General features: G+C 38.2%; 1 protein-coding gene across 9 annotated transcripts in view; it reads left to right on the top strand.

Annotated features, from left to right (window-relative positions):
* Positions 1-27,991, top strand: part of LRCH1 (leucine rich repeats and calponin homology domain containing 1) — a 122,972-nt gene that overhangs the window by 1,100 nt on the left and 93,881 nt on the right. The gene's annotated exons all lie outside the window — the stretch shown is intronic.

Genomic DNA, 27,991 nt, shown 5'->3' with positions numbered 1-27,991 from the left:
TGCTCACCTATAGGTGAGACATATTCATAGGAACACTTCTGTTCTGCAGCTACCCCAGGTAGTGTGCTGCCTTTCACAAATGACACTTGTTCAGTACTGGGGTTGACATCCACTCTTGTATCCTTACAGTCAGATAAGTTCTCGCTTGGTATGCATTGTAATCTTCCAAAACAACTGCAGAGAGAAAGCCCTGTCTTCACAGGCACTGTACATATTCTACAGTGGGGAACACCATCATTACATAAATCTGCAGAGGGGACAGGCCTGACAACTGGACAGGCAAGAGTGGTGAGGGAAGGTATATCCAGTCTGCATTTACCCTGCCCTCACATCCTCTTTTCAACATGAAAAAAGGCACACTTCCTTTTCATCTAAGGAGACAGACCCCTGAGGAAGGTTATATCCGTTTTCTTGTCCCTGTTTGTGCCAGGGGTTGGAACCTAATCCACTCTTTAAATAGTGCCACTATTTTTACTAACAGTAAAAACCTGCACTAGAAGAATATATTAGTGTATTCTGAAGATCTTTAGTGTACCGCCTCCGCATGCCCTTTTGTGTCCCCGTTTGCCTGCTGAAGATAGTTGTGTTGTAACAGCAAAGAGACAGACAAGTAGTCACTTGTTCTTGACCCACAAAACGGCAGGTGCTATACCTGTGTGCAATCATGTGATAACATGAACCTAAGCTCTCAACTGCTCCAGCCCATGAGGGTATTTGTGCCTCCTGGTATGTGGAGACATATGGGCTGACTGCATACTTGTATTTATCCCAGCTATAAGGAACAGAGTAACGTCTCACATGTGTAGTAGACATTGTATGTAATTGTCCTTTAGCGCTGTTGCTTATTTGCTTTTGTTGAATGGAGTTCACAGTGGTCCATGTGAACACCTGTATCATAGTATCAATAGAGGAGAAATAGGAAGGAAATGAAGGAAATTTGATGAATGAAACTGCCATGAATTGGTAGTATGTATTGCCATACTTGCCGCTGACCAGCTCAGTAGCAGATGTGAAAGGGGTAAGGCATGGTAGTGGAACTGTATGTGGTTTGGAAGAATGACTTTTAGCTTGGCTCCCCAGCAAGACATTTATTTCTTTTTTAAAAGTTACAGTCTAATGAAAACGTGCTGTGATGCAAAATAAATAGTTTGGAAATCCAGAAAGTAGCTTGTTTGGTTTACCCTAATATTGATCCAAACTGTTGTAAAACAAAACTATGTACTGGAAAAAACTTTCTTTGGCGACTATAACATGTGAGTGCTTGTATATAGTGTGTGGCCTGTGCAAGCATGAGCTGTGAGTTGTATGCTTGTTACATGCTTACCTCTTCTAGTAATTTTTATGTTCAGAGGAGAGCTCAGGGAAAAAGTAGTGTTTGCTTTCAAGCATTAATGTGCTTTTGTCAGAGTTTTCATGGAAAGTATTCAATATGAAATTAAATGTAGAATGGGATTTTCATTCTCCTTTTCTTTGGTATAAACAGCAGCATAGAGCAGTCCATGTCTCAATCTCATAACAACAGCAGCCCTTTTTTCAGAGTACGTTTTCGAGGGAACCATGTGTTAATCTGTATTTTTAACAGCATGTTGCAACTGTTTGATGGGAAATGTTTGCCTTGTGAGTTGTCCTGTGTTGATGCATTTCTGAAAAAGCTGTATTCCTTTTCACTTGCTACATTACATAAGTAGAATATATAAACAGAAGAGAGGCTTGGCTTAAGCCCAGGTTTCTGAAGCTCTTGGGGCAAACTCTTGATGGGAATTTTCTCTCTAGCTTCCTCTCCATAAATGTGCATAGTATAAACCCAGTACTTTCTTGTACTACTTGGGCTATGTCTTTGCAGTGAGTGGTTTTTTATTTGTAGGTTTTGATGTGCTGACGTGTGAAGCCCTGAAACTTTGGTGTTTGGGGTTGGGATAGCCTTTCACTGTTAAAGGGCTGGTTTTTTTTTGGTTTGTTTGTTTGGTTTGTTTTTTTTGTATTTTTTTTTCCCAATACACTGACATTGTATTTGAATTCTGAAAATAACAATCTACAGCTACTATCGAATAAAATATTAATAAGCTTGTTTTCTAGAAAAGTTTGGAGTGCTTTAGGTAGGCCTGAAGAAGACTAAAATGTTAAACTGTAAATTCTCTGTTCATGTGTTTATTTGTTCTTTTTTTCCCAGAATTTAGAAATCAGATTTTACATAGCATTTGATACACTTATAAAAGGGATGTAGCTTGGTTGCCTTTAATAGCTGTGACTGAATAGTTTGACTTTTCTAGTTCTTATTGCACATTCCATTCTTGGCATGCTTTTTCTTTTGTGTCTTTACTTTGCATAAAACACATTTTACTTGTAGAGACATGATAGAGTGCTTTTCCTCAGTCTTTGCAAGTTTTGCTCAAGAGCCGAATGACCCAGTCAGATGAACTTTCAGGCAGTGTCTTTGCACACAGAGGGGAGTTTGAATGGTGTGTGGTACTATAAGAAGAAAATAAAACCTCTATGTAAAGCATCCTGAGTTTAGTCAGATGTTTAAAACCACATCAGTGTGGATGCATTGCAAAAACCATTTCAAAAATAATAAATGCTATTCTTATCACTCTTATTACAGACTGAGTTATGCAGAAGACAGTGGCACAGTAATCACATAGTTCTTAAGTAATAGCGTGCAATTATATTCCTCAAAACCACTGGGAATGCTGGAAGCATGTTAGTTTATAAAAGAGGAAGAAAAAACCCCAAAGCTGTTACTTAAATGTGTAACCATGGCTCCCTGCATCACTTCAGTTTCTTTCTGTAGACTTTGGCTGTTTTTCTGAAGACAGATGCTCTCAACCTTTACTGGTGAATACCTGTTCCACCCATTTTTATTGCGTGAGTTAGGCACATAAGGAAGGATTACTTGCTGCTGCTTCCGATGACATGAAAGTGAAGCAATATTTTTGTTTTCATCAAGTGTTAAGATTGTTTGAAAAGAAACACTAATTGAAGTATTTGATTGCTAGTTTGGACACTATGAAATTCTGAGAGTATGCGTATTTATTTTTTTGGCTTTAGTATGCTCCCTAGATGAAGGATCTCCTACCTTCTGTGTTTTAAAATGTTTGTAAAAGGCAGTGCAGTGGTGGAGACACCTTAGCCTCGCAGCATCTTTGAAATAGTTGATTGGATTGTATAACCAGGGATTTGTTCTCAGAATTGTTGAAAAATTACAGCATCACCTGAACAACAGCCTGAGAACCTGTAGTTTTGGGGGGCACTTAGCCTGTGTTTTGACATATAGGTGCTCCCTATGGGATTATGTAAAGGGAAAAAGTGAAAAATTAATGAAGTTACAAGTTGTCTTCCATCACAATTAAGTCCAGGAATGCATTTATTTGTACCCAGCAGTTTGAAGTTCTTTCTGCTTGTCTTTCTGAAAAAAATATTTCTTGTCTTGGGGGTTGATACTGGTTCAGGTGAGATCCATTCCTTTAAGTAAATAATAATAATAAAAAAATCTTCCTTCCTTTTTTTTTTTCCTTCCCTTTTTATTAAATAAACACGTGTTTATTTAATAAAAAGTTTAACCAAGCCAAGTGCAGGGTCCTACACCTGGGTCTGGGCAATCCCAGTCACAGCTACAGGTTGGGCAGAGAATTGATTCAGAGCAACCCTGTGGAGAAGGACTTGGGGGTGTTGGTTGATGAGAAACTTAACATGAGGCAGCAGTGTGTGCTCGTAGCCCAGAAGGCCAGCCGTGTCCTGGGCTGCATTAAAAGGGGTGTGACCAGCAGGTCGAAGGAGGTGATCCTGCCCCTTTACTCTGCTCTCGTGAGGCCTCACTTGGAGTATTGTGTACAGTTCTGGTGTCCTCAACATAAGAAGGACACGGGACTGTTGGAAGAAGTCCAGAGGAGGACCATGAGGATGATCAGGGGGCTGGAGCACCTCCTGTATGAAGATAGGCTGAGAAAGTTGGGGCTCTTCAGCCTGGAGAAGAGAAGACTGCGTGGAAACCTCATAGCAGCCTTCCAGTATCTGAAGGAGGGCTATAGGGATGCTGGAGAGGGACTCTTCATTAGGGACTGTAGTGACAGGAGAAGGGGTAACGGGTTCCAACTTAAACAGGGGAAGTTTAGATTGGATATAAGGAAGAAGTCCTTTACTGTAAGGGCAGTGAGACACTGGAATGGGTTGCCCAGGGAAGTTGTGAATGCTCCATCCTTGGCAGTGTTCAAGGCCAGGTTGGACAGAGCCTTGGGTGACATGGTTTAGTGGGAGGTGCCTGTGCCCATGGCAGGGGGGTTGTAACCAGATGATCTTAAGGTCCTTTCCAGCCCTAACTATTCTATGATTCTGTGTTGCCAGGGCTCTGAGCAACCTGGTCTAGTTGAAGTCCCTGCTCATCGCAGGGGGTGTTGGACTTGATGGACTTTAAAAGTCCCTTCCAACCCAAAATATTCTATGATTCTGTGTGTATTAGATTGCCATAATTTATCTCTGTGGTTTTCTCCAGCTCCTTTATTAATGTAATTCTTCCTTCACTTAGGAGAATTATCCTAATTATAGCAGTAGATGTGCAGTTGATTCCACTTATTGTAAATGCAGGTTGCATTAGGAAGAACGTCACCGATACAGGCTAATTTGTGGTACTGCACAATTTCATGAACTGCCAATTGGACTATTGTTTAGAATTTGGTTATTATTTGGTCACTAGGGAAAAAAAAAGGATTTTATAGGCCCCTCTCCTTTTAAGAATATTCTCTGATAATTACTGCTTTGAATAGTTCATCATCTTGGATTTGTATTTTGATTACATTGTGGGTTTTTTAAATGAAGCTTCTTGAAAACCTTTCATTTTGCTAATTTTATCTAAACTCATATCAATAAAAGTAACATTTTTAGTTATGAAAAAAAATCCCAAACCTATGTTTCTTCTCTATGTGATATAGTCAGTCCCTTTGTACAAGCTTCCTGTATTTATTTAAAGATTTCTAGCCTTACTTATTCTACCTCTTACACCAATAATATCCCAAGTATATTAGGACAAGGAGGGAGGAGGAAATATGTTTGTTTATCCTCACAAATGAATTGATTATTACCTTGCACCCCAAAATTACGGGATGTAACTCTTTTTAGAGATTACTATATAATGTGTCTTTACAAGGCAAAAAAAAATGAAGACAAACCCACTTGTATTCATTATTATATATACAACACCACTTCATAATGTGGTCCATCTGGACACCTCTGTGTTAGTATTTTCTAGTTGTGTTTTTTTTTGTCCCTTTTTTTTTTTTTTTTTTTTGGAATAAGCAGACTTTGTAAAAGAGCTCCAAACTAAATTAATTTCTTGGAAGCATAGGTGTGTTTAGCAGCTTATAACTGCAGAATACACTTACAAGCCCCTTTGGCACTTTTTCTTCCCTCAGTCTGTCAGTGTTCTTGCTTGTGGGTCATCTAAACATCAAGGCTGTTAACTCCTGTTGGAAAGAGTCTATTAGTTCTTCTGCTGTATTGAGTCTAGTCAATTGTGCTTTTGAAAGTTACCTCTTTTGTCTGGAGATTTATGCCCCCATAGCTGAAATGCAGTCAGTGACTTTGCAGGTGCTGTTCAGCTCTTCTCAGAACAAAATGAAGTGAATTAGCTCAGAGTGCTTTTTGTTTCTTGAAACAAATTAGTATTCAATTGCCTGGTTACTCTGTCAGAATGTGGCTTGCGTAGATTAATGGCTTTCTACCACTGACTGTGTTTGTCCATCTCCTTCCCCAGTGTGGTTTTATGTTGTTTGTTTCTTTTTTGGCTAGCTGGCTTTGTTCGTAGAGAAGCTTCAGAACTAGTGCAAGGGCAAGGAGGTAGGAGAGATGACAGCCTAGAAATCACATAATAGGAGGGAGGGTGAAACATCTCAATTTCAGCAGGAGTAACCTCAGCTGTTTATTGAACCTCCTCTGCGCTTAAAGTTAACTTTCAGTTTAGGGTAGCCTTTTTTTCAACAGCTTTATGTAGAACTGCCAAAACCATGTTTGGCCATGCTGTGCGTGTAAATGGATGAAAACTGACTGATTTTGTAGAAGTGTTGTCACTTTGTGTGTCTTTGTGTATTGGGTTTGTGTGGCAAGGTTTTGGCAGCAGGGGGCGACAGGGGTGGCTTCTGTGAGAAGCTGCCAAAAGCTTCCCCCATGTCTGCCAGCTCACAGACCTGCTGTTGACCAAGGCTGAACCCCTCAATGATGGGGATAGCACATCTGGGATAACATGTTTAAGAAGCATTTGGGGGAAACACTGTGCAACGGTGTTACCAGAGAGAGGAGTGAGGATATATGAACAAAACAGCTCTGCAGGTCAGTGCAGAAGAAGGGGAGGAGGTGCTCCAGGCTCCAGAGCAGAGATACCCCTGCAGCCTGCCATGCAGACCATGTTGAGACAGATCTCCAGCTGCAGCCCATGGAGAATCCCACACCATAGCAGGGGGATGCCCAAAGGAGGCTGTGACACCATGGGAAGCCTGCACTGGGCTTCCAGAATGGGCTTCAGGGGGAGCAGGCTTCTGATGGAACCTGTGACCTTGTAGAGAGAGGAGCCCACGCTGGAGCAGTTTGTTCCTACAGGACTGCATCCTGTGGAAGAGACCCATGCTGGAGCAGTTTGTGAAGACATTTGTAAAACAGGAGGGATGGTGTGAATCTTAACACAGTTACTGCCTGTAGAGTTTTGAATACTTTTATGTGAGGGGAAAAGACCAGGGTAGAATTTGGTATGACAAAGTAGAACTGTGACTTAGAAGAGGAAGGGAGCTAATGACAATGTAATATAGGTTTGAACAAGAAAATGGATGTAATGAACATTTTATGTAAAAGCCAAAATATCATAAAAAGTGAGTGAAAATTTATGAATTCCTGACTGAAAATATATGAAATGGTAGAAGTGAAAGAAGGAAAAGTGTATAAGCAGGGATGTGAGCTGTATATTCTTGATTGAGTGTAATGGCTTGGAATACTATTCTGCTATCTGTAAAACTGAGGAAAATTTATTTCTTGAGCAGTTACAATAATAATTGTTAGATTTTTTTGAACAGAGAATTAGATAAACAAGGCAGATGATTTGACTTTAATATACATGATGTTTACAGGCTTTATGCTACAAACAGCAGTTTAGAATTTATACTTTGAAAGATTAACTCTTGAATGTAAGTTTGGGAAGCTTAGCAACCATTTGTCTGCAGAAGGAAAAGCCAGTGACATTTTTGCTGCTTAAAGAGTTAAAAGAGCAACCAAGATGGAGGGAATGGTGTTTTACATATTAAAATAACCATTCTAGGAAGGATGAATAACTTCCCCAGGCTGCAGACTGTTCATTCTGCCTGCTTGATTGTTGCTGGCTCTGTTACTAAACTTCTACTAGATTTCTGAACATTCCCAAGCTGGTTATATCCCAAATTCACAATTAAAATCAATATGATTTAAAATTATTTAAGTGTCACTTCTGAAACCAGAGAGGTATCCGCAACATGTTCTCTGAGACCAGAATTATGAAAATAGCTACTTATCTCCTGTGTTGAAAACTAAAGAGCCAGAAATGTTATCACAGTATTCAGCATGCAAATCACTGTCAAAAATGGAAATGGGAATTATGTTTCCTGACTGTTCTCTGCTGACCATAATTTGCAAGGTATAATGCACACATCAGAGTAGTTCTTTGGAAAGGTACTGAGGAGTTAAGCTTCTGGAAGAATAATTAATTTTCCCTAAATTTATGGGTAGATGTATCCTTGTGGGAGGAGTTCATTTCTAAAATTCTAAGGCTTCTCCCCAGCCTCTTTCCCCTAGGGGCATCTTGCTGGCCAGCTTGCCTTTTTATCCCTTTTCTACCTTGTATGGTGCAGAACACTATAATATCTGTAAACCTCTTAACTATTTAAAAATAGAAATTACAATAACAGTCTCTCGTCCTATCCCAGTCCTCAGGGGAAATAGTTTTAAAGGAAAAAAAAGAAAAGTCAAAACTTGTGAGTGAGGCGATGATCTTGGCAGAGCCAAAGGAGAGTTAGTTTTACATTTAGTTTGGAGCCAGAGGTTTGCACTCACTTTTGAAGCTGCTTGGAATGTTTCATGTTCAGTTGAGCTTGTGGGAATTCTGGCTTCTTTAGTTAAAAGCTAGCTGGTAACTTTCATGATGCCAGTGTGAGGTAACTTTTCTAGGCATGGTTAGAGGAGTTACTGGTAGTAGCTGGAGGTTTTGAGTATCACAGTAGAGTTCTTGAATTGATATTAATGAGAAGCAGAACAAGAACAAACAGCTGAGCACCATGTTAAGTGACCTGTGCTGCTGAATGGATAAGGTTTTTCTGTTGGTTTTCTGTAGCTGGGTGATTTTATTCCTTATTGTGAGGTGCAGGAATTGTAATACTGAGTCTGGAGAATGAGAACTTCCACAGGTGGTTTGCTTTTTCTTGCTTTGGAAATATTCTTTGTAGAGTAGAAAGAATTATTTGTGCTGAAAACCAGGAAAATACGTCAGCAGATACGCCTGTTACCTTTTCTATTTTTCAGTAGATTAATGTATTGAAATACTTCAGTTGCTTCCATATATGAATTCCAAATGTTGTAAAGATTATAAATGTTTTGTGTCTCCCTACAATTGTTTCTACACTTTCTTGAAAATACTTTTTGAAGTACATGTTGCCAATATCAAAGTAGGCTTGAAACACCTGCTTTAAAAATAGAGCTTTTATTTCTTTCCAAAACTGCAGTGCTGTAAAATGCAACGTTGGTAACCAATGTAATGTCTTACTTTTGGATTTCACTATATAGAGTAGTTAGGCATTTTCTACTAATGCAGTCCTATAAATACTTCTTTCTGATAGAAGGAGGCACTGCTGGGACAGCTGACATTAATATGTGGGTGGAGGATTTAAGGTAGGTAACTTTTTGAATGAAACTAAATTCATTAAAAACCATCTTGGAAGTATATTTAAACATGGCACATGTCTTGACTTCTTCATACTGTAAATTATATTATAAAGTAGCATCTTTCAAAAGAAGCAGAGTAACAAGTGACAATTTCACTTTGATTTATTGTGTGTTTACAGATATGTCAGATTTTCTTAACATCTGAAGTCTGCACTTTGGTTGTGTTATTTGTAGTGGCAGCACTACATTAGACATGCAAAAAGTAAAAATGAAAAGAGTTAGATGATAAATAGAAAATCTTCCACATCTAAACATGAAGAGAAGAGCATGCGTGATAAGTTGGATCTGTTGTTTTTGGTGAAGAGAGATAAATAGGTTCATAAAATGTGCAAAGATAAGTGAGGGGTAAAACTATTGACTACTTGACAGGTCATATCATTTCCATTGTTATATTATTGTATGTTGAATAGTGAGGCCTAGCAGAATTTATTCAATTCAGTCTTTTCCAGGCATGGCAAGTGTAGTAACAACAAAGCTGTGCATTTGTTTGGTAGGGAAGAAGGAAGAACATAGTGTCATTCATAAGTTACATAATTAAAAAATACAGACAGTGATGTGGATTTTGGGGGTGGCGTTTCTGATCCAAGGTGAAAGGAGATTTCTCCGCAGCTGGGGGGAAGGTGTCCTGGTTATTAAAGAGCAGCTGAGCTTGGTTAAGGGGAGAAGCTTAAACCCAGGTTTCCCATGCTTGTTGTGTGTTGTGTTGCTAGGGTTTGTTTTTACTTTTTTTTTCTGGAGTTCATCCCAGTTCAAGAAAACTTGTCTTTTGCTTTCCACCATGTGCAGTGTCGTTTCCCTACTCGTTAATTTTGCCTGTGATCCTTGTTCCAAGATTTGAATTGCAGTCTGGCTGAATGCCTACTCTTTGCCTTACCAGCCAGTTCAGATTGCTTTGCGTTAGTGACTTTTTTTCTGGTTTTGTTTTGTTTTGTTTTTTTTTTAACCCTCACTCATACATGTCCTGTCACTTGCAAGTTTTACCAGAGGTGGTATTTTCCCCTTCTTAGTAATGTCGTTGAAGAAAGATGTATGACCAATATTCTTTTTTTTTTTTTTTTGGGGTGGGGGGAGGTCCATCTAAAATGTTTTATGTTTCCATACTTTGTCTTATTTTAAGACCTTATCAGTACTGGTACGTAGTTGTAAACAACACCAACGTATTTTTTCATTATATATAGTTCTTGATACTTTTTTTTTTAATCTTTCATAGGAAAATGATGCAGTTTATTAGTTTCTGCACATTTTGACAAAGTGAATGCTTTATGGAGTTACAGATTTATTATAATGGATGTTTCCATTATCTGAATTTTCAAATTTGATGGAAAGCTATCATGTTAGTTTGGCAGTGTGTAGTTTCATCCATTATTTTTCTGGGATTTTTTTGGGGGATGAAAGAGGCTGCTTTAAAAAAATGACATATTTCTTCCCTGCCTTTGGAACTGCCCTCTTTATTTTTTTCATGTGCTTAATCAAATTCAACAGGAAAAGTGAAGACAATCTATTGCATGCTCTTCAAAAAAATCTTTGCATGTGGTATGGATGTTATGATTTGAATGAAAAAGATGAGCTAAAATAAAATATCAAATTCAATTTGCTAAAAATTTTGTAAGAGAATTTAGAAATAAGAGAGGCACTCATTGGAGTGAGTCCAGAGCAGGGCCACAAAGATGATCAGAAGGCTGGAACACCTTTCCTATGAAGACAGGCTGAGAGACTTGGGGTTGTTCAGCCTGGAGAAAAGAAGGCTCTGGGGAGACCTCTAGAGCAGCTTCCGGTGCCTTAAGGGTCTGACAAGAAATCTGGAGAGGGACTTTTTTCAAGGGCATGTAGTGACAGGGCAAGGGCAAATGGCTTTAATTTGAAAGAGGAGGGGTTTAGATTAGATATTAGGAGGAAGCCCTTTACTGTGAGGGTGGTGGGACACTGGACTCCAGCTGCCCCGTCCCTGGCAGTGTTCAAGGTCAGGTTGGACTGGGGTTTGAGTAAAGTGGTCTAGTGGAAGGTGTCCTCCTGCCCATGGCAGGTCAGGGGTGGGAATTAAATGGTCTTTGTCCCTTCCAACCCAAACCATTCTGTGTTTATGCTATTGCAGCTATTACTGCTGTGTTAAAAAGTGCTGTGTGTAATTTTGATGTTGTCGTGGTTTAAACCCAGTCAGGTAACTCGTTCACTCACTTCCCCCCTTCTTGGCCTCCCCCTACTCCCGGAGGGACAGAGAGGAGAATCGAAAAGAATGCAACTCCCACGGGTTGAGATAAGAACAGTTTAGTAACTAAGGTATAACACAGATCACTACTGCTACCACCAATGATAATAATGATAAAGGAAATAACAAGGGAAGAGAATACAACACCTTGCCACCAGCCAACCAATAACTCGACCCCCAGGTCCAACCAAGCACTGACCCATACCTCTTCCAACCCTGCCGTCTCCCAGCCCTTCCGGCTAACTCCCAGTTACCTCCTGGGCATGACGTGCTGTGGTGTGGAATACCTCTTTGGTCTGTTTGGGTCAGGTGTCCTGTCTCTGCTTCCTCCCAGCCTCCCCTCCTCCCTGGCAGAGCATGAGGTTCACAAAGTCCTTGGCCAAACCAAAACATCGCTATCAGCTCTGTTCCCAGGCCGAAATTCAAAACACTGCACTGCACCAGCTACCAAGAAGGAGAAACATGACTGCTACTGCTGAACCCAGGACAGATGTTCAGTCAACCTGTAAGTCACTTCTAAGGGTAGAGAAAGTAGTCTTTTGAATTTTTGAATTTTTGTATTTTGATTAATGTAAAAGCCTTTTATAAAATTGAATTGAGTGTTAATATAATGAGTTTGAGATGATTTCTAGTTCTAGTTGGTCCTATCGGAGACCTTGTTCTATGTTTCTGTTAAAAATTACCTTGTAAACTTTGCTCTTTTCAGTGAATTATTTCATTGTTCTGTAATGATGCAGGTTATACCTGGTTTTACAGATTGGAAGAACTAAGGAACAGAAATTTTGAATGGCTTAATCCAGATCTCATAAGAGATAGAGGATAGAACTGTGGAAGGAATCCAGCTTTGGTTCTCTGACTTTTATTTTTATGTCTCCAAAAGGGCAGCATAAGATATTTTGAAGAATGGGTGTTGAGACATTTGAATTGAAGCTTTGTTCTGGAAGATGTTTGGATAGTATTAAAGACCTAAACCTTTAAGCTTTCATTAATGTTTTGAAGTCCTGAGAGTGATTCTAGATGCATTAACACAGAAACAAAGAGCTCATGTTATAGCAGCATCTGGCACAGAAGCATGATAGCATGATTCAGAAATACTCAGTCTCTAAAAGAATATCACTATAGATTTGCAATCAGTTAAGAATCAAATAATACGAGAGTATTAACTTGAAACACCAGCATTTTGGCAGGAAGTGCTGTACACCTTCTGTCAGTTTTTGTATCCTTGTACATCCTTGTACATATATGGGACCCAGATTCCTATAGCCCCGGAAGGAGTCAGGATAAAGGAGGAGTTTGCTTTGGTAGATGAGGATTGGGTTAGGGATCAGTTAAGTAATCTGGACATCTATAAATTGATGGGTCCGGATGGAATACACCCGCGGGTGCTGAGGGAGCTGGCAGAGGTCATTGCTGAGCCCCTCTCCATCATCTTTGGTAAGTCATGGGAAACAGGTGAGGTGCCTGAGGATTGGAGGATGGCAAATGTCATGCCGGTCTATAAGAAGGGGAAAGAAGGAGGACCCGGGTAATTATAGACCGGTCAGCCTTACCTCCATCCCTGGAAAGGTGATGGAACAACTTATTCTTGACACCATCTCTAGGCATATCAAGGATGAGGGGGTCATTAAGAGCAGCCAACATGGTTTTACCAAGGGGAAGTCATGTTTGACCAACCTTATAGCCTTCTATGAGGAAGTAACTAGGTGGCTGGATGATGGTAGAGCGGTAGATGTGGTTTTTCTTGATTTCAGTAAGGCATTTGATACTGTCTCCCACAGCATCCTCATAGATAAGCTAAGGAAGTGTGGGCTTGATGATCAGGTAGTGAGGTGGATCAAGAACTGGTTGAAAGGAAGAAGGCAGAGAGTTGTGGTTAATGGGGCAGAATCTAGCTGGAGGTCTGTGACTAGTGGAGTCCTTCAGGGGTCGGTGTTGGGACCAGTGCTGTTTAATATTTTCACCAACGACCTGGATGAGGGAACTGAATGTACCCTCAGCAAGTTTGCTGATGATATTAAACTGGGAGGAGTGGCTGACACACGAGGGCTGTGTTGCCATTCAGCGAGACCTGGACAGGCTGGAGAGTTGGGTGGGGAGAAACTTGATGAAATTCAACAAGGGCAAGTGTAGAGTCTTGCATCTGGGGAAGAACAACCCCATGTACCAGTACAGGTTGGGGGTTGACCTGCTGGACAGTAGTGAAGGGGAAAGGGACCTGGGGGTCCTGGTGGATAGGAGGATGACCATGAGCCAGCAATGTGCCCTTGTGGCCAAGAAGGCCAATGGCATCCTAGGGTGCATTAGAAAGGGTGTGGTTAGTAGGTTAAGAGAGGTTCTTCTCCCCCTCTACTCTACCTTGGTAAGGCCGCATCTGGATTATTGTGTCCAGTTCTGGGCCCCACAGTTCAAGAAGGACAGGGAATTGCTTGAAAGAGTCCAGCGCAGAGCTACAAAGATGATTAAGGGAATGGAACATCTCCCTTATGAGGAGAGGCTGAGGGAGCTGGGACTCTTTAGGTTGGAGAAGAGGCGGCTGAGGGGTGACCTCATCAATGTTTACCAATATGTAAAGGGTGAGTGTCAGGATGATGGAGCTAGGTTTTTTTCAGTGATGTCCAGTGATAGGACAAGGGGCAGTGGGTGTAAACTGGAGCATAGGAGGTTCCATGTAAACATCAGGGAAATTTTCTTTACTGTGAGAGTGACAGAGCACTGGAACAGGTTGCCCAGGGGGGTTGTGGAGTCTCCTACATTGGAGATATTCAAGGCCTGCCTGGACAAGTTCCTGTGTAATGTACTCTAGGTTACCCTGCTCTTGCAGGAGAGTTGGACTAGATGATCTTTTGAGGTCCCTTCCAACCCTTGGGATTCTGTGATTCTGTGATCTGGCTTCCTAGAGAACTGAAAAGGTTATTTTTGGCTTAGTGCCCAGGGCTAAAAATAGCTTCTGGAATCTTATAGCTCAGTTTGGTGTTGAACAGTTCTGTGCAGTAGTAACATAACTGCAATTACTGGTAGTCTCACTGAAGCATTTTAGTTATGCACTTAAATGTTAAGCTGTGGGAGACATGGCCATGTGATCCCTCCAACATCCAATTTATCAGAAAAATTTAAGCCGTGTTTATCTATGAAGCAATGGTAGCCTGAAAAAAAACCTCCAGGCTTTTCTACAAGTACTCGTTAAAGGGAAGTAAGAATGAGTATAAGGTTTAGCATCTGCAGGTAAAGCTTCTAAAATGAAGTAATAAATCTGTGTATTATTATGGAAATTAGTGAAGCACAAGCATTGCAGTTGAGACTATACATATGGGGAATAGAATGAGTCTGTGAAGTTCCCGTATGTTTCTGTCCAGTATAATAGGATTTGCCTTTAGAAGTGGAGAAAAACCCACCCAACCAAACTCTTCCCCCAAGAAACAAGTACACCAGTTACTATATGTGAATATGTGCTTATAATAAATGTAGGTTTCTGAACTATTTCTAGATAATTTGGATGATTACATAACTGGGAGTTTGGAACAGTCAGGAGAATATTGAGAGGCTAATTCTTTAAAGCTGAAAAATCTTACACTGGTATAAGGGCTGAAAAGGAGACTTATGAAAAGGCTGCATATTTCTTCCCTCTACATCACTCCCAAATCTGTTAGCTGTTTCCCAAATTTTTTAGTTGGATCAATGAGAATAATGAATAGTGCTGTGGGGAAATTGTACTTTTCTGACTAGAATTTGTGTAAAGTGACAATTCATTTTTTTTGTGGGTGAAGTCAACATGGAAAAATTCTGTATGAGAAATCAGTGTTGCTCTAGGCATAGCTCAAATGTCTATAAAACATGTGTTCTAAAATCTCCTGAGAAATCAGTCTTGGGTTTTTGTGTTCTAAATTTGCAGTGTAAGGTTTTGTTAATACAGTAGTCTGGAAATATGCCAAAATCAAATGAGTTCTGATCAACCTTGTGATCACACAAATTTAAGATGGCCAGACCAGTGAGTCACTGCTAATGTTTGAGAGCTATCTACTTCCAAAATTAGTTTCTAAAAGACATTAATAAAAAACATTTATGTAAAAGAATCCTTCCAGATCAGCTCCTGTAACATACCTGTGCTCCGTCTGCAGGAATGTTGAGTTTTGCTTACCTGGATTAATCAGAAACTTTGCCAGTTGTCCTAAATACAGCCATCCCTCTAAAGCAGAATCTTTTATTTCCTGTTTTCATGGCTAACTAGTCTAAGCTGTTTACATTTCTTCCTTACAACCTCTAGCCAAATAGTTTTACAGAATGTTAGCTATTAAAAAATTCTTTTTGATATGTTACTTACTGAAGATAAATCACCTTCTCAGTTAAAAGTGTTTGAAGAAATTAGACTGTTTCAAAAAATTTTCCTTCCTTGTCTCTAACTAAACCATCTTATTTTTTCAACGTTCTCATCATAGAGAAATAAAAATATTTGCAGTTAGAAGGTATTCTGCTTGTAACTGATTCAGCTGGGAAAAACCCACAGGTGTTTTGTGCTCAGTCTTAGTGCATTTATGTTATGTGACTGTGTATTAAATATTAAATGCATTATAGAGGAAAAAAAATCACTTGCTCTATGCATAATATGGTCCTTTCAATATGTTTCTAAATCCTTTGATGCATGAGATAGGTAGAGCTTGAGTCAGGATGTGTGAAAGTGGGGATATATGCAGAAAGATATTTACTGAAGCATGGAGTAGTTGATTAGTCTTAACCCTAAGAGACTTTCATGTTGATACAGTTTGACCCTCTTCTTAATACTAGCCGTAAACTTCCCTGTCTGAGTCTTTGTATCTAGATCAGAAATTTATGGCTCATATATGCTGTCTTGATTTTGAAGTATGCCAGTGATAATAGTATGATTAATTATACATTTCCTTTGGAAATAAATGATGCACACCTTTTTGTATTTTAGCTTCAACTTCTGATCATTTGATCTTTTTCAGCAAATCCCTGATCAGTGGATACAGTTTTGCAGTTGTTTATAAATTAATTTTTACCTTTGTCATTAATGAGGTAAGAGCTTTGGTTAATGAGGGATAATTCCTATTACTCTAATTTAAGATGCTACTGCAGTTGTCCATTTAGCTTTCTGCTGAAAGGTACTGCCCATCTAAGTAGGGTGACAAGACTAAATGGGGATGAAGGTGGATTTAAACTAACAGGGCACGCCCTGAGTTGTGTTGGGGAGGAGCTGTCACTTGTTTCTGCTGTCCCTGTTCTTGGGAAGGTAACCACCAACAGGCGAGTGGAGAGCGGAGTTGAGGCTGCTACAATCTTACATTGCCATAGTCAATGTTGTAAGGGCTTGTGAATCATTCCTGAACAGACAAACCTTTGGTGTTCTGCTGTGAAATATGATTTCAGATCCCAAATCTTGTAATTTCATGAATCCTTGTAGGTTTTGTTTGTTTTCTTGGTTTTTTTTTTTTTTTTTTTTTTTTTATGCTTTAAGCTTTTTATTGTCTTTCAGTTACTAACAACTTGAACTTGCTGTTACTTATAGCACCATTAACATCAATCACTGGCAGATTTTATCAGCAATGGCTTTGTGTTCTTGAATGGAGAGTCTCAAAAATCTTGACTGATGTTGGGTTGTGAAGAAATGCATCTGAAAATTCCCATACCAGATGTCTTCCTTGGGGATATTGGTCAGTTTCTCTGAGTAGATGTCGGGTTAACACTCTGCAGCCAAATCAAAATGGCTGATGTTCTGGTATGAACAAATCAAAAAGGCTCTTCAAGTAGGCAGTATATTCCCAGGAGATTGTAGAATATGATTTGTTTCATTAGTGTACAAGTTTTAGCTCATGACGGTGGGGTTTTTTAAAGATACCAAAGTAGTTTTTTCCTTGCAGCAATTTTACACTTGTGCCTCCTTTGGTATTTTGCTAGATAAATTATGGACATAAAAATGAAGGTTATTTCTAATGTTGCAAAAGGTTTTAAATCAAATACAGGAAAAGTTGCTTTTTAATTAAGAATTATTCTTTGAGTAGCTGTTCAAGAATAGATTGCTTGACAATTCTGTTTATAGAAACAGGATGTTTTGGTTTTATGAAATGTGGATTTCTTGGGAACTCATTTTGAAAAAGTGTTTGTCTGCCTCCACCCTTGGTGGAATGCAGATGACATCAGATTTTTTTATGTACTGGTGCTACGGCCAGCCAGTACATAAAGACCAGCTTGAGAAGTGTCAGTGACATAAAAGGAATTGCATGCTAAACAGCCTTACTATTTAAGGTGAATTGGTGGTATTGATTTCCAGGTGAAATCAATGGTGATATGGTGATCGTATCTAAGGCAATAAAAATAGGTGGGTTGGATTTTTATGTATAACATTTTAAGTATTCTAAATGACTGCAGTGTAGATTCCACTTTAGATAATTTTGTGATCTTCCTAGAACATACCTGTTCAACTGCATTTCTTGTCTGACAAAGCTGTGTTCTTCACTTCTTCTGGATCTCTTATCTGTGGTTTTCTTTAATGTGATAATTTTGGTGCAAATGTCATTTTATTTTAGTGGTAACTCTTCCCTTTGGAAACTTATGGTTAAGATCATATAACAACTCCAAAATCTAGCTTCTTTAAAGTAGCTTTAAAGAAGCTACTTTTCTGAGTATTTGTAAATTAAAAAGGTAAGTGTTGGTTAATATATGCAGTTAATATAATAAGGCCTTGTTCTAACTTTGTATCTAAATTGTATGGGAGCATAGGGTAGCTCAGGGGGGAAAGGACCCCTGGAGGTCATCTAGACCAACTACCTGTGCAAAGCTGTGTCAAGTATGAGCTTGTTCGGTCTGTTCTTGCCAGCTGAGGCGTATTTCGTTTAGCTGAGGCATTCCTAATCGTCTTGATCTCCCAGGTATTTCTCCTGTTGTGAATACCCAACATTTTCTTGGTAAAAGAATACACAAGGTGATTAGATTTTGTTTACAACCTTGCTTTGCATCTATGCAAAATAGACTGTTCAGACACCTTTTTTTTCTGCTGATATATTTGCCTGTAAACCTACTTGTAGAGTTTTGCTCCAATTGTGTATTGACATAAATTCTGACATGCATTGCGTCTATTACCAAATGCAGACTCTCATTGCTAGTCTGTGCAGGGAATACTGGAGAAAGGACTTAGGTTAATGCATTTTGAAAGCACTTTTACAGTTTTAAAGAGAATATGGTGGTCTTGGTTATCATTTTAAACTATTCTGGGTACATTGGGGGTTCTCCATTTGAAAGATGTTAATGGGGAACTTGTAGCACTTGGGATTGAAATGCTTAGTAAGAATAGTAGGAGACAAATTTGTTTAGGTTGAGATACTGTTTTGTTTAGTTCCTCCCTCCACCTCGCCTTTTAAGTTCTGATTGCAACTGTGGAATGCCTGTGTTATAAAATAACTGTTTAAGTGGTATGATGGTAAGTTTTGCTTATTTGTTCTGGGTTAACCCCAGTAGGCAGCTAAGCCTCGTGCAGCTGCTCGCTCATTCACTCCTTCCCAGTGAGATGGAGAATTGGAAGAGTAAAAGTGTGAAAACTTGTGGGTTGAGATAAGGACAGTTTAATAGGTAAAGAAAAAGCTGCATGTGCAAGTGAAGCAAAGCAAGTTGTGATGTGGGTTTTGGTTTGTTTGGTTTTTATTGTTTTTTTTTTTCAGGGTGGGAGGATTTTTTGGGCTTTTTTTTTTTTTTGTTTGTTTGCTTTTAATTTGCCAGTTGATGGACAAATGCAGGTAGAGTGAAAGGCAGGCATAACTGAAGTTACTGGCAAAGTCCCTTCTGACTGATGAATCTGGCATTTTCCCTGTTCTGAATTTCGGAAACAAATGATACTTTATAGGGCTACATTATAGCAGTGCAAGGTAGCTTAGTGTATTATTTTATCTGCATAAACCTCAGCCCAGGTTTATTCAACCTGTTTTCTTGGCAAGGTCTCCTGTAACCCTGCTGTGTTTAGCCTGCTGTCAGCACCTGAGCTTAGTTCAAAAGGAGTTTCAGTATGTCTGTGTCACTATGATTATTGTAGTAGTGTGTCTATACAGTGTGACTTAGCAATTGGAGCTGTTGCAAGAAGTATTCTTGCACACTAGCTAGTATGTAGTCTGTCCTGTTATACCTCCTTTTTAATTCTTACTTTCAGACTGTTTTGGGGAAACTGTAGTGCTGTATCAGCAGTAATGTAAATAATATGAGAGGAATTTGTTCTTATGTTCCAGTATCTGATTGTTAGAAAATTATCTTCTGATATTTATATTGACTGCAATATATATTTTCATTGTATGCATTGTTGCTACTGTGTAACTTCATTAAATATGGTTTTAATAGGTGAAAGTTTTCCTCTCCTCCCCCACCCAACTGGAGGAACAGAGTATGATAGAAGACAAATACTTGTTTTTCTTAGGTTTCTTCTCTTTAGTTTCTCTAGCAAATCACCAGAAACTGTAGCAGTTAAAAGCAAGACAGTTAAAACCTGTTCTCTGAATTTAATCAGATTAAAATCTGCAGGAGAACTTATCTGTGACAAGATGGTACCAGACTACTTTTATGAGTCAGCTATATATTAGTATAAAATGGTTTAGTAATGAAATACTTGAAGGCTATGCAGCATCACTATTCTTATGTGGAATTTTGTTTTGTTGTTGTATGATACCATTCGCTTGAAGAGCAGTAACATTTAATCAAGTGGTGTCTTAGAATGTAATTCTCTCAAACCTCTCTTCCATTAATAGAATTTTCTACTCTTTAATGTGGTTACTGATACATTTTCTACCTCAAAATATTAATGCAACATCTAAAAGTATTTCTATTTTTTTATTGTCATTTATTGTCATAATATCCATGAAAGGCTATAAACTTTGAGCAGTAGATTTCAGTCTGAGAAGTGAGAACCTTCATGTTATAAATGGAGAAGTTGATGAATGGAACAGGCAGCAGATACACTTTCTCACTAGCAGGTTTCTACATGATGTTTCATTTGAATTCAAATTCAGTTGTCCGTATAAACGTAATAAGCTGTAAGTTTGAATAGAAAAGGAAGTACAGCGAGGATAGCAATTTAGTTTATATCCTTCATTGCAATACATCAGTATTTTCCTTGGGGGATTGATTGCTCAGTGTTCCTTATTTTTCATTTAAAATGTTTGTCAGTCAGTATACCTGGCAGTAAATTAACTGGAGGAAATGTTTATACGGTATCATTTGACTGTACCATCTGCAGTGGTTTTCGGGACTTTCCACTGGATTTCCACTGTGGTAGTAGGTAGTTTTTAGATAGCTTTTTTCTTAAAAAACAAAAAAAGCGTTTGCTCTTGGAATCACATAAAACTACTTTGAAAACACTGAAGTACAGATACACCTTTAGCCATTTTTACAGCAGTTTACTAATTTGGAGAAAGTTATGTAGCATATATCTGTTGTTTTGCACAGTAGGTTTAGTAGTTAACTTGGAATGGCACAATCAATACATCTGTATTATATGTGAGGAGTAAGATGAGATGGCAAGGCTAAATCTTAGGATATGTTTGGAAATGTATCTTCCCTTTTTTTTCCTTCCCTTTTTTGCTTTAGTCTCTGTTTAACAATAATAAAACTAGTTAATTAGAAGAAGACTCAAGTCTTACTGCAAATACCTACTGGGCTTCCTCTGACACTGAGGAAGGATGAAGGGAAAAGAAAATTGAGCCCACCTCTTTATGCAGAAAAACAAATTCTGGGGTGTAACCTTTTGAAAAGAGAGCTCTCTAAGAACTTCCCTTTTTTAGTTGTGCAAGACAGTGGATCTGTAATTTGGAATTGTTATTTAATAAAGAAAAGTCTACAAAAATGTCATTACCTTGCCTTGATTTCATTTATTTTGTTTTCAGTGGCCTATGTTACTTTTAACTAAAACTTGTAAAAACAGTTTTTAATACCAAACAGTAACTTTCAGCTCCTAACTGAAGGACATTGCATTGCACAAATAAATACCTTCTTACTTGTGACAGAAGCTAGTAATTTAGGACTATCTGGAAAAATACTTTGCAATTTTTATGTACCTTTGCTGTGTGGAGTGATCTGTAATTGTGTACCTGATATCTTGCCTCAAGTGAATGAGATGTGTATGAAAATCAAAGATGAACTAGTTCAAGTTAATGAAACAACTTTATGTGGGATACCACAGCCCCAGTATTTCTCTGACCAGTGATTTACAATATTACATATTTCTAGCAAATGACAAGTGTTGTTGTGTAATCATATTTCCCAGAATACTAATTTTAATTTCAGAATAAATGAATTGGCCTCTTTGTGCTTGGATTTTTGTTTTAGTGAAAGCTTACCTTGCCAGGACTAGTTGAGTCAAAATTTCTGAAGCTTGTCAGGTAAGTATTCCTTGTTTTGGTGAGACCACTGAATGTGTTTCTTATGTGCTTGTAAGACCTTGATGGAAACTTAATTTATAGATCACTGTTACTTTTTTATCCTTGACCTGTATGTGTGTGTATATATATATATATATATATATATATATGTAGGTAGGTATATCTTATTCAAGCATAGGCTTTCTAAGCCTTTGTAGGGTAAGTAGGGTACGTATTTGCCAGATAAAGCCACAGTTAAGGCATAAGAATATATTTCCTTAACAAACTACTCCCTGGCGTAACTATCCACATAGAAACACGTTTGTTTTTAGTTTCATAATTATATGCAGGCAAAATATTTCAAATTATATTGGCTATTGAAATTACTGCTTGCAGAGTTTTGTATAAATCAGTTTCTTAAACAAGGATTTACTTGAATAAAGAGCTGCCTGAGTCTTGTGCATTGTATTCTCTCATTTGCAGGGGTGTTCAAGCACTTGCCCATAGACATGTGGGAGAATTATGTATGCACATATACACACTTCAGGCGTATAGACTTAAAATTTGGATTTCCATTTTCTTGTAGCTGCGATGAAAAAAAAAAAAAAGAACATTTTTATGTCCATAATTTGAGCAGTAGATATCTTTCTAGTGTAGTCGTGGGAGCTTTTCAGGATCAGTTTTAAGAACAGCTTGTGATTTATGCAGAATTATTCAAATAAGTTACATATATATTTAATTCTGGACTTGGTTGTTAACTCAGAATACATGCTTATGGAAGTATGTTATTTTTACAGTAATTTCTGCATGGTCACATTTTTATGTGTGTGTATATATCTCTCTGTATATTCCCACTAGCAGAATTCTGTCCTGTTAAGTCAGACTGGGAGCAGAATAAGGCTGTTAGTGCTGCCTGTGTTTGTGTGAATGCTCTGTGTATGTCAACATTGTCTGTGTAGCCAGTTGTGTATATATGCATATATGTGCTTCTGCCTACTGGGAATGCATTTTCCACCTGACTGCTGGTTCGACCTACCTGCATGGAGTTGAAGTAGTTTCGCTTCTCTCAGGTTGTCCAATCTGATGGATACTTCCCCTTAGTACCTCTTCATTATGGTATACTGATTGTGATATTTCAACATCAATGCTTTCTTAAGGTCTCTTAATACGGAAATTTGAGAATATTGATTATAGATACAAAGTATTTGATGTATCTTCTGTATCAGCATTTACTTAAAAAACCCAAGTCTTCTGAAGGAAGCGAATGAAATTAGTGTCTTGCATAGACACCCAACACTTGTAAAATACAAATTCAGGCATAGGTGAGCATGTTGACATGGAAAATTACTCAGTGTGAAGAGACTTTGATTTTGCTAACTTCTGTTACCCATTCACTTTGAAGTGGTACATTTTATTAAATACAAAGTAATGTTGAGTCTTCAGCAGTACAGCACTGTTTTCAGTAAGCAGGAAACATGAGCATGAATTCATTTGTGTTACAAAGCAGAAGAAAAACAATGTCATTTGAATATGTGGCATCCTTTTCACCATCACTACAGTGTTTTAAAGTTAGATTGTGTATTTGTGACAGAATACACAAGAGAAAAGTTCTGCCTTTCCAGGGCTGTCCCTTAGTTACGTAACATTCAGTATCTGTCTTTTTAAGTATAATTTAACAAAGGATAGCAATGCTTACAGAGAATCAGAGTGATACAATGCTGATACAGGTGCATCCATAGCTATGGTGGCTACATATATATAAAGTCTCTTTAGACAGTCCTGATGCTGGAATCCTGATGCAGTCCTGATGCAGTCCAGGAGCTGCAGGAATGGGGAGTACCACAACAACCATGGTGTGCCTGTAGCTTTGTAAAGGAAGATATATGTAGGCTATGCAATTGAAATAAAAGCTTTCAGTGTAGATTAAGGTAGGCGAAACATTAAAGAATCATATCGGGTATGTAACATTTGAGGGTGTGTAAATGTTCACTCAGTTGTTCCTTATAAATTCTTACTGAAACAAAAGTGTGGAGAACCTTTCCCATGAACTTGTGTTGCTGAACCTTTCATGTGAGAGGAACTTTTTGCAAGTGTTTTGGATCTGTTGAAATTGGAGGCAGAAGAGATCTCGCACTGATTTTTTTCACTTCGGACAGTTTCTCTGCAACAGCAATTTCTAAAATGCAAAATATTAATTATAAAAGCTTGAAAGTTCTATTGCACTCACACTGTTCATGGGTCCTTGACATGAAACTTGAGGATTTCCTGAAAGAACATCCTCTTTCCTTCGCAACTACTAAAAATACAAGCAATAGCCAGAAAACATACTCTTAGTGTTAAGCTGTTTTCCAAAGGAGAGCTAGACTGCCTACTGCAGAGATTCTAGAATTAAAATGTTTGTTTAAGAACAGGACTTTTCCTTTTCTCGTCTTGCCCATTTCAGATGGTGCTCAGAGATGGATGTAAAAGCAGGAGATGAATCTTGGGTACAAAGAGACTAGGTTTATTCAGGTAGAATTAAAAAGTTGTAGAAGAATGAAGTTCTTATGAAAGGAGCAAATAGTAAAGATGTCAATTCCCAGTTTTTAAAGAAAAGTTGACTTGATAGGAGCTCTGCAGACTGCTACTTGAAATGTAAACTTGGTTCAGAAAATTTGTGCTCTTCTTTAGGGGACTGAAAAACTTTGAGCACTTTATCTGTATACCCTTTTATTCCTTCTCACATTTGCTTTAAACCCACTGAGTGGGGCTGCTTCTCCAGACTCATCTAAAATTGCACTTTTCCCTTCTTACTACACAAGGGTGATTATGGTTGCAAATTTTGCAAGGCTTGCTGCTTGCAGAATTGCAGGTGAACTTCCAATGAGATAAGCTTGTTGGAAAGCAGGTACATGAGAAAGGTAGTAAGCAAGCATATAACTTCTGGAAGAAATGAAAGACAGCTACCAATTTAAAGGTGAGAGGTGGTAGTACGAGCTCATTATGGTCCACAGATGAGCAACGTCACACAAAACTCCTGTTTTTCACAACTGATGAAAGAAGTCTCTCTCACAAAAAGAGAGTTCCTGTGAAAGGCTGGTTCTGAGAATGTCTCTGCAGTGGTGATTGGACCTTCCTAAAAATGCTTCAAGTCTCTAGTAGTGTCAGGTTTAAAACAGCTGGAACATCTTTTGCTGCAGTGACTGTCTTTGTACACTGTTAGCCTACAATAACTGAATGTAATTTGTGCGTAAATGATGAAGTTATGTGAATTTTATCTGGAATACTAGTGGTTGTAACTGCTAGAATGTTACTGTTTCTTTAAGTTCCAAATTACCTAAGAATCTGTAAATACAGCTACCTTTTATGTGTATTGAGAGTCTGAAGATTACATATGTATCTCAGCTGGACTTGAGAGTTGAGAGAACTTTTAATTTCAGAACTCATATACTCTGTTTACTTTTATTATGCCCAGTAGTAGAAGAGGATACTTTATTATAATTAATTTAACCAAGGATGGTTTTTAAATAGGGGTAAATATATTATGTTTTCAAAGTGAAGATAAGCAAACAGGTTAGTCCAACTCTTCTGTGTTACTAGGAACTTAAGAAACTTGCTATCCAGGGCTGTGAGAGTACTGAGTTGTGATTAGCTTTTGAATTATGTCAGTAATCTTTTACATATGTGTATTTATAGACATCAGAAGCAGTTGTATCTTACACCATGAGACACTATTGTTATGTAAGAAATGAGCAACATATTTTTCTTTTGTAATTCTGAATATTTTATTTTCACAGCTCATAAGCATTTTTGTTAGTGTGACTAAATGTTACGCATTTAGGGTTGTTCCTGTCATGCAGTCTTGTCCACTCAAATTCTATCACGTGTGTAAAAGCAACCAACGATTAGAAAACTTACACTGTTTGAATGTGGTTTAGAACGTTAGTTTGTTTTATCGCTTAGGACAAAACTCAGAATATTTGTTAGGATGTTTGTCTAGAGTAATATCCTAGAGGATGATCTTATGGCTAAACAGGATGGTAAGCCATTTTACTATTTGACTGACTTTCTTTAAGTGTATTAAAATTTCCCTGGCACCTCCTCACTTAATATAAATTTTGAAGTAGTTTTAAAAGTCCATCCATCTTGTCTTGACCTCATTTGACTGTGCACAGAGGAGTGTGTTAATTTAGAAGTAGAAGGTATTTTTACTATATGTTTGGAAACACAATAAACTTTTTATTTGAGAACTGGAAACAAGTTTAAAATCCTTTTCTTGCCTCTTTTAGTCTTTTTTTTTTTTTTTTCACGGCTTGTTGAGCTACTTCTGTGCCTTGTTAATTGAGATGCTGAATTTGCAAGGTTTTGAGCAAAAGGAAGGTAGGAAAGAAGGTGGGTTCTTAAAGGTTATGTTAAGGTCTCTGAATGCTTGTGGTTTCCTTGCGGAATTGTCTGAAATGAAGGTGAATGAAGATGTGATCACTGTGGAAAGAGGAAAAACCAAATAAAGGCATATGTTAAAAAGGACAACAAAACTCTCAAATAGCATAGCAAATGAGTATCCTGTGGCTGGCTGTAATGAACAGGTGAACCACAGCATTGAAACAGTTTCTGGATGTTGTTGATAGCCAAGGCTAAAATTAACCTTTCCTTTTGACATGTGATATTTTTTTTTTTTCCTGTGTTGTATCTAAATTCACAGTAGAGCTGAGCTTTTTTTACTATTGAGTATAGTTGCTATTTACGAGCACATCAGAGAAGCAGAGAGAAAAGCATTGTGACTAATTAAATGAATGCTTAGCTTTTGCTTATCTATAAAGCAATGCAAATGACTTTAATTCTCAAAGAAATAGCAAATAAAATACAATTACCTTAGAACTTGTGGCCTTATCTAAATATGGGGTGAAAATTTTCTGTTGGAACGAATAGTAAAAGCTAAGCAAGGATGATGTTTATTCCCTAACTTTGTATATTGTCTGCCATAGCCAAATTGTCTATATTGGCAGTAGTTTATGGTCTACACTATTACTGTGACCTTTTTTGTTCCTCTGAATCCTTTTACAGCCTCTCTGCCCGATACATTTCCCTTAGGAAAATAAGATGTCATCTTAGAACATACATCTGGGGAAGAGACAAATCTTGATTTTTCCACTATTAGTCTGGCTTTGCTGGCACGCATTATTTGTCAGACAGGGGTAATAGAAGTCCCCCTGCACTTGAAGCAAATAATCTATGGTACCTTTGAAAAGGTAATTTCAATCAGTCAGTTGCTCGGTCTCCAATCCTTGTCTTGTAAAAGAGACATAACAGTAATTTTTGCCTGGCAGGACTATGTATGATGAGAGTAAGTGTGATAAAGGGGGATACACCAGTACCTCAGCACTCATGGAAACATGTCAGCAAAATATAAGAACAAGTGCTGGAATGAATAGGGAATGATGGAAGAAAGGTTGGAACTAGGAGGGAGGGAAAGATGGGGGTTGTATCATAGTAGGAAAGTGTAGTGTTGTTCCTCACCACCAGCTGTTTTAACAGCTCAGTGTCATTTGCAGCTGCATTAAGCTGTCATTAAGTTTTTCTTCTCACCTCTGATTTTTGATTTTTAGAGTCTATAGTGTATAGCAAATATATTTATTTAATCATGCTTAAATGATTTAAATAAGAAAAATAGAATGATAAAATACAATAAAAATGCTAACATGTTGCTGAAATAATAACTAAGCTGTCTCAAAAGCTTGTTGCTTTTTGAGATTTTTTTTTTTGTGTAAGGGTATCTGCTAATGGCTGTTCAGATAGGCAGATAATGACAAGGTGGAGCGCTGAGCCAGCTTAATCTGTTTGAGTCACCCGCTCCTAAAACCAGCAGAGGTGACCAGTTAAGCCATTATCCCTGTTGCAAAACCTGCCAAGGTGATTCACTAGAAGAAACTCTCTGGAATGCCAGGCAAAATGGGGAAGGGGAGCTGTAGAATAAAGGTACATAGAATGTTTTGTAATTGGGAACAGAACAAAAGAATTTTGGGATTGTACAGATTTGTTATGGGATATTTAAGGTAAGGGACAGAGGTGGAAAGGAGAAGGATCAAAGCAAAGTGGTGAGGAAGGTATGGGGGGAAAAATGAAAGAACGAATGGATATAGGGGGCCAGTTGCATTTAAGCAGGCAACTGGTTAATACTTTTGCATACTAGCTAGCAAGCAGAGTGGGATCTGATAGACAGTAGAGGGACTGAAGTTCTGGGAGGTAGCTATTAGAGATGCTAGTGAAGGTTTGTTTTTTTTTTTTTATCCCTGAACACTGATACTTAGGAACAGGACCTATCTGTGCTGTTGTTCAATGTGGTACTGTTTCCTTTTATTCATCCATATTTTCCAGCTGTTTCTAGAAGTGCTGTTAATATAAAACCTGTTTGTGGTGAGCCATATTATCTATAGCATATGTTTCTGTCAGTTTGGAATTACTGCTCATTTCACCTTGCTGGTTGGAAAGGTTTGTTACGGAGCAGCAGCTTTTA

The sequence above is a fragment of the Pezoporus occidentalis genome, unplaced genomic scaffold, assembly GCF_034315485.1.
Source record: "Pezoporus occidentalis ecotype Australia unplaced genomic scaffold, CSIRO_AGI_Poc_V1 ctg122, whole genome shotgun sequence".
Taxonomy (NCBI): domain Eukaryota; kingdom Metazoa; phylum Chordata; class Aves; order Psittaciformes; family Psittacidae; genus Pezoporus; species Pezoporus occidentalis.
Note: the sequence above shows the minus strand (reverse complement) of the source record. Positions and strands in the feature narration are given on the sequence as shown.